The 7,634-nt window shown below is 36.7% G+C and overlaps 1 long non-coding RNA gene across 1 annotated transcript; it reads right to left on the reverse strand.

Moving 5' to 3' along the window:
- Positions 1-217: 217 nt before the first annotated feature.
- Positions 218-7,428, reverse strand: LOC109366458. The gene is made up of 3 exons (XR_002112779.1): positions 7,392-7,428; positions 4,131-4,284; positions 218-326 (listed from the first exon to the last, which is right to left on the reverse strand). It is a non-coding gene; the product is annotated as an uncharacterized LOC109366458 (long non-coding RNA).
- Positions 7,429-7,634: the final 206 nt, after the last annotated feature.

Below are 7,634 nucleotides of genomic sequence, written 5' to 3' on the forward strand. Positions count from 1 at the left end.
GTTTATAGAATCATAGAGTCATAGAATCATAGGATGGTTTGTATTGGAAGGGATCATATAGTTCTAATTCCCTTCTATATCTATTATATTAATAAGTAGTAAATGCTATCTTAAAATGTTCATCCCATGTACAGTATGTCATAAAAGCATATATATTCATTATGGAAGAAAAATTTAGAAAGAATTAGATACATAAGATCTAAAATATGTCTGTTGCAATCTCAACATCACAATTTCCTATACAACAAACCTTATCCTCCAAACTAATGGGACAGGATGAGAAGATCTCTCATATGAGTCATCGGTTCAGGGATCCAAGAGGTTATCTAGATACAGGAAAACATAGAATATAGAATCATAGAACTGCTCAGGTTGGAAAATACCTTAAAGATCATTAAGTCCAATTGCAACCTACTACCCTAGCCATACTACCCTAACTCTATCAACCAACTGCTAAATCATGTCTCTGAGCGCCACAGCCAAATGGTTTTTAAACACATTCAGGGATAGTGACTCAACCATCTTTCTGGTGTGCTCATCCCAGTGCTTAACACACCTTTCTGTAAAGAAGTTTTTCCTGATATCCAACCTAAATCTCCCCTGATGCAACTTGAGGCCATTTCCCCTAGTCCTGTCATCTGTCATCAGTGGGAAGAGACCAGCCCCATTCTCACTGCAATCACCTTTCAGGTATTTGAAGAAAGCAATAAGGTTTCCCCTCAGCCTCCTCTTCCCCAAAATACATAGCCTTATCCCTTAGTCACTCCTCATAGGGCATATTCTCCAAGCCCTTCCCAAGCCTTGTTGGTGTGAGTTGGTGGCTATGGCATGAGAATCCTTCTTTGTTTTTTGGCTCAAAGTTTGTTTCCTGAGGTATTTCTTGGATAAGACTCTGATTTATTGAGGAGGCAAGTGATTCATGCTACTGTGTGACAATCAACATCACTTTGTGGACATTTGAAAACACCTTCTTCCAGAGCTGCTTGCCTCTGGAAGAGAGTGCTCAGGAGTGTTTACTGGCGGAAGATCTGGCCTGTGACTAAATAGCTCCAGCTTGGTATGGGAAAATTGGGGAATTATACCATTGTGTCCTGTGACAAACAGGATACAGGTGGGCATCCCTGCTCCCTCTGATCAGCTGGCAAGGTCCGGAAGATGGGAACAAAGGAGTTTCTGCTGAGATCCCAGAGCCAGGAGCTGCTACTCCAATGAGAGCCGACTCAACCACTTTGGATTTGAGCTGTCATTCCAAGAAGAGCTGACTCGACCACTTTGAACTTATAAATAAGTTGGTACTGCAATTGATAAGTTGTTGTTGTCAACAGAACAACAACACCTGATGACCCACCACTACTGGAGATCAATGACTGAACTATGAACCACGCTGGACCGATGGTGGTGACTATGTCCCTCTTGCTTCCTACAAAGACTCCTTGCTTCTATTTCCTCTCTTTTCTATCGCCCTTCTCCCCTTCCCCATCTCCCTGATTAAGATTTGTAATAAACTGGTCGGACCAACATTTGAACCGTTGTTTCTTAATCTCACATCAGGTATACGTATATTTTCTACCCCTTCTCCCTCCTATAAATTGGAGCAAGATACATGGAAACACCTAAGTACGGTCAAGAGGGTATTAGGGCTACTCAAAAGGAGGCCCAGTTTAGGTGCTTATACACTAATGCACACAGCATGGGTAATAAACTGGAGGAGCTGAAGGCCACTATGTGGTTGGAAAGCTATGATATAGTCACCATCATGGAAACATGGGGAAATGACTCGCACAGCTGGAGTGCTGTGATGGTTACTGACATTTCAAAAGACATAGGCAAGGCAGGAAAGGTAGGAGTGTAGGTAAGAAAGAATGAGAATGTATGGAAATTAATGATGGTGATGATAGGGTTGAGATATTATGGGTCAAAATAAAAGCAAAAGCCAATAAGACTGACATTATCATGGGAGTCTGCTACAGGTCACCCAGTCAGGATGAAGAGTTGGACAAGACACTTTATAGACAGTTGGGTGAGGTCTCACGGTCTCTCCCCCTTGTTCTTGTGGGGGACTTCAACTTCCCAGACATCTGCTACATTTATTTCATTCATTTCAAATTCAAAATTTCATTTCAAATCACTGTTCTTGGTGCATATTAACTGAGAAATTGTGTTGCACAAAGACAATATACATAAATAGATTTTTACAAAGTCAAAGAATTTTGATGCTGTTAGTAATAAATAGTAAATAAAGGAGCATTTTTAGGATTTCCGTATTATTATTATTTTCATTATCACTATGTTTATTATTTATCTCATGGAGCAAATAATTTTGGTCCATAATACAATGATGAAAAGAAAAATGGGACAAAAATACTATAATTTTGTGAGAATCCTTCTTTGATATTTGGCTCAAAGCTTGCTTCCTGAGGTATTTCTTGTGATAAGACTCTGACTGATTTGTTGAGGAGGCAAATGATGGGTGTTACCGTGTGACAATAGACATCACTTTGGGAACATTTGAAAGCCCCTTCCTCCAGAGCTGCTTGCCTTGGGAAGAGGGTGCTAAGGACAGTTTACTGGCAGAAGATCTAACCTGTGACCAAATGACTCCTGTTTGCTATGGAGACTGGGGGATAATACCATTGTATCCTGTGAAGGCAAGATACAAGTGGGCGTCTCCCTCCTCCCTCTTATCTGCTGGCAAGGCCAGGAAGATAGGAGCAAAGGAGTTCCCTGCGGAGATCCCAGAGCCAGAAGCTGCCACTCCAAAGATAGCTGACTCGACCACTTTGAAAGCATTGAAAAGGGGCCATCAACACCATGGTCGCCGTCGTTGTTGTCGTCGTTGCCGTCGTTGTCAACAGAACTACGCTGCTCGACAACCCACCACTACTGAAGATCAAAGACTGAACTACGAGCCACGCTAGATCCATGGTGGTGACTATCTCCCTCTTGCTTCCTATAGAGACTCCTTGCTTCTTCTTTTCTATCTTTTCTATTGGCCTCCTTCCCTTCCCCATTACCCTACTTCATAATAGTGTCCGTCCTCCCCTTCCCCATCTCCCTAATCAAGACTTATAATAAACTGATTGGACCAACATTTGAACCATTGTTTCTTAATCTCATGCCGGGTATATAATATTAAAAGAACCTCCTCTCCCTCCTATAAATTGGAGCGAGACAAATTTCACTAAGGAAATAATAGCTAGAATAGTTCTTGTCTTCCTTTTTCAGCTTTTGATAATTTTATGGTTTTTATGGTAACGGTAATTTTCAAGGTCTATGAAATTCATATCAATTCTGCAGCAACATGTAGAAACCCCTTTTTAAGATATGTGTGTTTGAGTAAACCCATGTTTCCTGATTAGTATACACAATATACTAGAATTAAAAACCAACCAGCTCTTCAGTGATATCACTCTGTAACAAAGGAAAGGTTAATGAGCTACTTGATATTTTAACACTAATGAGGACCATGCTCATGTAAGTCACATCAACTCCAGCTAAAGTTGCACTTCGTAATTTGCTTTATTTGGTCCTTAATTTAATCAATACCATTATGTTTTTCAGTACTATCTTTCAACTTTTATTTGTTTGTTGTTTGTTTGTTGTTTTGTTTTGTTTCACACTATTGCTTTCTAAATTTCAATCAAATACATACTAAAACATGTTCTTCAAACCCATGCAAGAAAAATCACCTAGAAGAAATCAAGAATATGTGTTTTCCATTTACAAAGAATTATCACATATATCACATAATATTTAGAGAAAAAATATCATTTTTCTCTCTTATTTTTTTCTAATGTACTTCAGTATTTTTAGATAATATATGTTAAGCTCTAGGAGTGCTTGCATATAGGCATGAACTTTTCTACCTTTTATGCTGTTCTACTAGCAAAGAGGTAGAAGGTTTGCAAAAGTCTTACTGGCTTTCGCTTTTATTTTGACCCATAATATCTCAACCCTATCATCACCATCATTAATTTCCATACATTCTCATTCTTTCTTACCATAGAGGGCTACATCCCTACCTTTCCTGCCTTGCCTTTCTCTTTTATACTGTCAATAATCATCACAGCGAACCTGGGAGGGGATACATCTAGGACAGCAGATTCAGTGACCAAAGAGATAATCCATACCATACGGTGACATGTTCAGCTATAAAACGGGTTGAGAGGAGGAGAAGGAGGTAGGACAGCAGGTGTTTGTCTTCTCAAATAAGTTATCTGTGATGACTTCTGCTTTCTTGGAAGTGGTTCTCTGACAATGGAAATGATGAATGATGCTGCTCTTCTAGAAAAGATAAATATTTTCAAATTATAACCTATTTTCTTGCCATATTTGTTGCTGCACTGAGTTTATGTGGCAAGGTTTATGTACGAAGTGGCTGCAGTGGAAACCTCTATAAGAAGAGTCCAGAAATTATCACCTTTTCAGATCCAGTTCCAGCAGCTATGAGTATTAGTAGGAAACAACAGAGACTGAGTGTTAAGGGCTATCAGCAACCTCCATTCCACTGCTCAGAAGGAGAAGGTAGAAGACTGACATTGAACCAGGGGAAAAGGGGAGTATGGAGAAGGAAGGGAAGGAATTTTTATTTAGTTAGGTTTTGTTTGCTTATTTTCTTACTATTATATTCTTTTTCAGTTGGCAAAAAACTTAAGTTGCTCTTCCCAAGTTGACCCTGTTCTGCTCATTATGGTACCTGGTGAGTGATCTCCCTGTATTTATCTCAACCTACAAGATTTCCATTTAATTTTCTTCTGTATTCCTTAGAAAGGGAGTGAGAGAGCAGCTTGGTGGAAACCTGGCAGCTGTCCAAGTTAAACCAGCTACAAACGCTCTCAGAATTTGCTGAGCAAATTCTTTCTGTCTTTTGAATGTCATCACATCATCTTATGTCTTCACAACAGTTAGGTCAAAGATACAGAAAAGGGTCAGAGAGGTTATAATGTTTTGGTAATAAGCACAAGAAGAAGTGCAACTTGAGTATAATTAACTGCATGTTATTGAATATGAAATACTTCTATAGGAAAATGCTAGCTAGTTGAAGCATTTTTTTTTTTTCTACACAGTCTTACTAGTTTATTAAATTATCACTTGGAGTGGGTTTTATGTTCTTTTCTGTTTGTTTTTAATCAATAAATATAGTTATTTCAATGGAATTATATTTTATTGCAAACACATAGAAGTATAATTTGTATTTAAAATCCAACTGTTTCTGTTGGTTTTTTTTTTTTGTTTGTTTGTTTGTTTGTTTAACATATGGATGAACTAAAATCCCATAAGTTGGGGAAAAAAGGAATACTGAAGTGTCTGAAATATTGAAACATCTAAAAACTAGAAATACAGAAAGCCTAGAGTAAAATTTGAAGATATGGTCAGAGATATGGGTATGATCTCTAATATCAAAAGTAAATATTTCAATAAGCCAGGAACATTTTTTCCTAAAGCAGTTCTGAGAAATTGCAGTTTTAATAAGATATATTGAATTGTTTAATTCCATTTATTATTTCTGAATGAACAAAAACTGGTCCCTACAACCAGTTTTCAATTAGCTGTATGCTTGCAAGATATATATATATGGTTTTTTTCTTGATGATTCAGAATAGAAATAGACATCAGAAAAGATCTAGGCATTTACACAAACTATTAATTAACCTCACAGAAAGGGCATAGTAAGTGACATCCACATCAGAGCTACCATCAAGTTGTTATAAGATTGTAATAAAGTATCTGAGAAGTGCTTGTAAAATTTTTCAGCACATGCATCTACTTCTTTTCTCTAGGGTGGGAGGAAAATGAAGCAAATATGAGGAATAATTTGGAAAGTGATTTTAGGAGATTTTAAAAGATTTTTCTTCTTCTTTTTTTCTTTTCTTTTTTATGATCAGAATGAAACTGTAATTTAAGCTTTTTACTCTGATAATAATATTTAAAAAACATTCTTTTTTGAAATAAAAAAATAACAGAAAGATCTGTAGGCTCTTTTTTTTTGACAACTTTATTGTTAATGGTTCTTCTAGTAGTGTCATTTACTGTTGAAATCTTTACATTTTCATCCATTTAAATATTTTTAATATTGTAACATTTATTCCTTCTTTAAAAGATAAAAAAGGAAAATAAAATTTTGTTCTTCTCTTCATTACCTCAAACAGTAGTCCTTCCTGATAAAAGTAATATAAATAATGCTAAGATTTCAGCCAGATCTATCTGGCATTAAAGAGTGCCTTGAGCTATATCACAAATGTGAATAGTAAGTTAATAAATGCTTGAAGTGACAACTTTGTGATATTTTTTTTCATACTCTTTTTCCTTGAATAATTTGAAGCAGGTGCAAGAATGTTTAACTTACCTATTTTTTACTGATTAATCATTGTATATTTGAGAGTTTATTGATTTTGGACATTTTCCTTAAGAAGTCTTAAATGAAGTCTAAAATAGTTAAAGATGCATGCCTGTTTCCTGAGGTTCAGTCTATGTATTTCAGGAAGTCTGTATTCCTACACAGTATTCCAAATATTAGTATGAGTTACTGGTTATATTATTGCTGGAATGTAGATTCTATTCTTCACACAATATTTGCTTTTTATAAAGGTATCCACATCAATGATACATATGTACTGGCTTATTTATTTAATGTAAATTCCCATACGTCTTATCAAAATATTCTGTTCTTCCTGTAATGGTATAACATAAGGAATTTGATTTAATTACTTTGCTTCTGTAAAGATTTAATTTAATGATATTGTGTAGTTTAGGTTATTAATATTAGCTATACCTTATAAATTTCTGAATTTAAGTGTGCCTTGTATCACAGAAAGATGGAAGATAATTGCTGAATTTAATTTAGTGATGTATCTAAGACATAAACTGCCATCTCTAGTAAAGTTATTGGTAAAAGTAACTTTGGGAATTAGTTTCAGATTTTTTAGAATTCATTTACTCTTAGAGCACACATTATCTAAGAACTGTCATATACATTAATAAAGGAGCTTTTAAAGCCTGAGCCTGGAATCTGGATGCAGAGTGTAGAAAGTAAGTTTCTTTAGACTGTTTACAGCAAGACTCTTCAGAAGACAGATAAAGCACTTTATCTCTTCCTTTCTACCTTTGTCTTTAACTGTGTAGTAACTCATTTTGTAACATAGGTGTCTCGCTCCAATTTATAGGAGTGAAAGGAGGTTCTTTTAACATCTATATACCCGGTGTGAGACTAAGAAACAATGGTTCAAATGTTGGTCCAACCAGTTTATTACAAATCTTAATCAGGGAGTTGGGGGAAGGGGAAGATGGACACTATTACAAATAAGGGTAATGGGGAAGGGAAGGAGGGTGATAGAAAAGATAGGAAAGAAGAAGCAAGAGGTGTTCATAGGAAGCAAGAGGGAGATAGTCACCACCATGGATCCAGCGTGCTTGGTAGTTCAGTCCTTGATCTTCAGTAGTGGTGGGTCGTCGGGTGTTGTTCTGTTGACGACGATGATGACGGTGACCACGGCGATGATGGCTCCTTTTCAATGGTTCCAAAGTAGTTGAGTCAGCTCTCTTTGGAGTGGCAACCTCTGGCTCTGGGATCTCAGCAGAAACTCCTTTGTTTCCATCTTCCGGGCCTTGCCAGCTGATCAGAGGAAGCAGGGATG

The sequence above is a fragment of the Meleagris gallopavo genome, chromosome 2 (genome assembly GCF_000146605.3).
Source record: "Meleagris gallopavo isolate NT-WF06-2002-E0010 breed Aviagen turkey brand Nicholas breeding stock chromosome 2, Turkey_5.1, whole genome shotgun sequence".
NCBI classification, from domain to species: domain Eukaryota; kingdom Metazoa; phylum Chordata; class Aves; order Galliformes; family Phasianidae; genus Meleagris; species Meleagris gallopavo.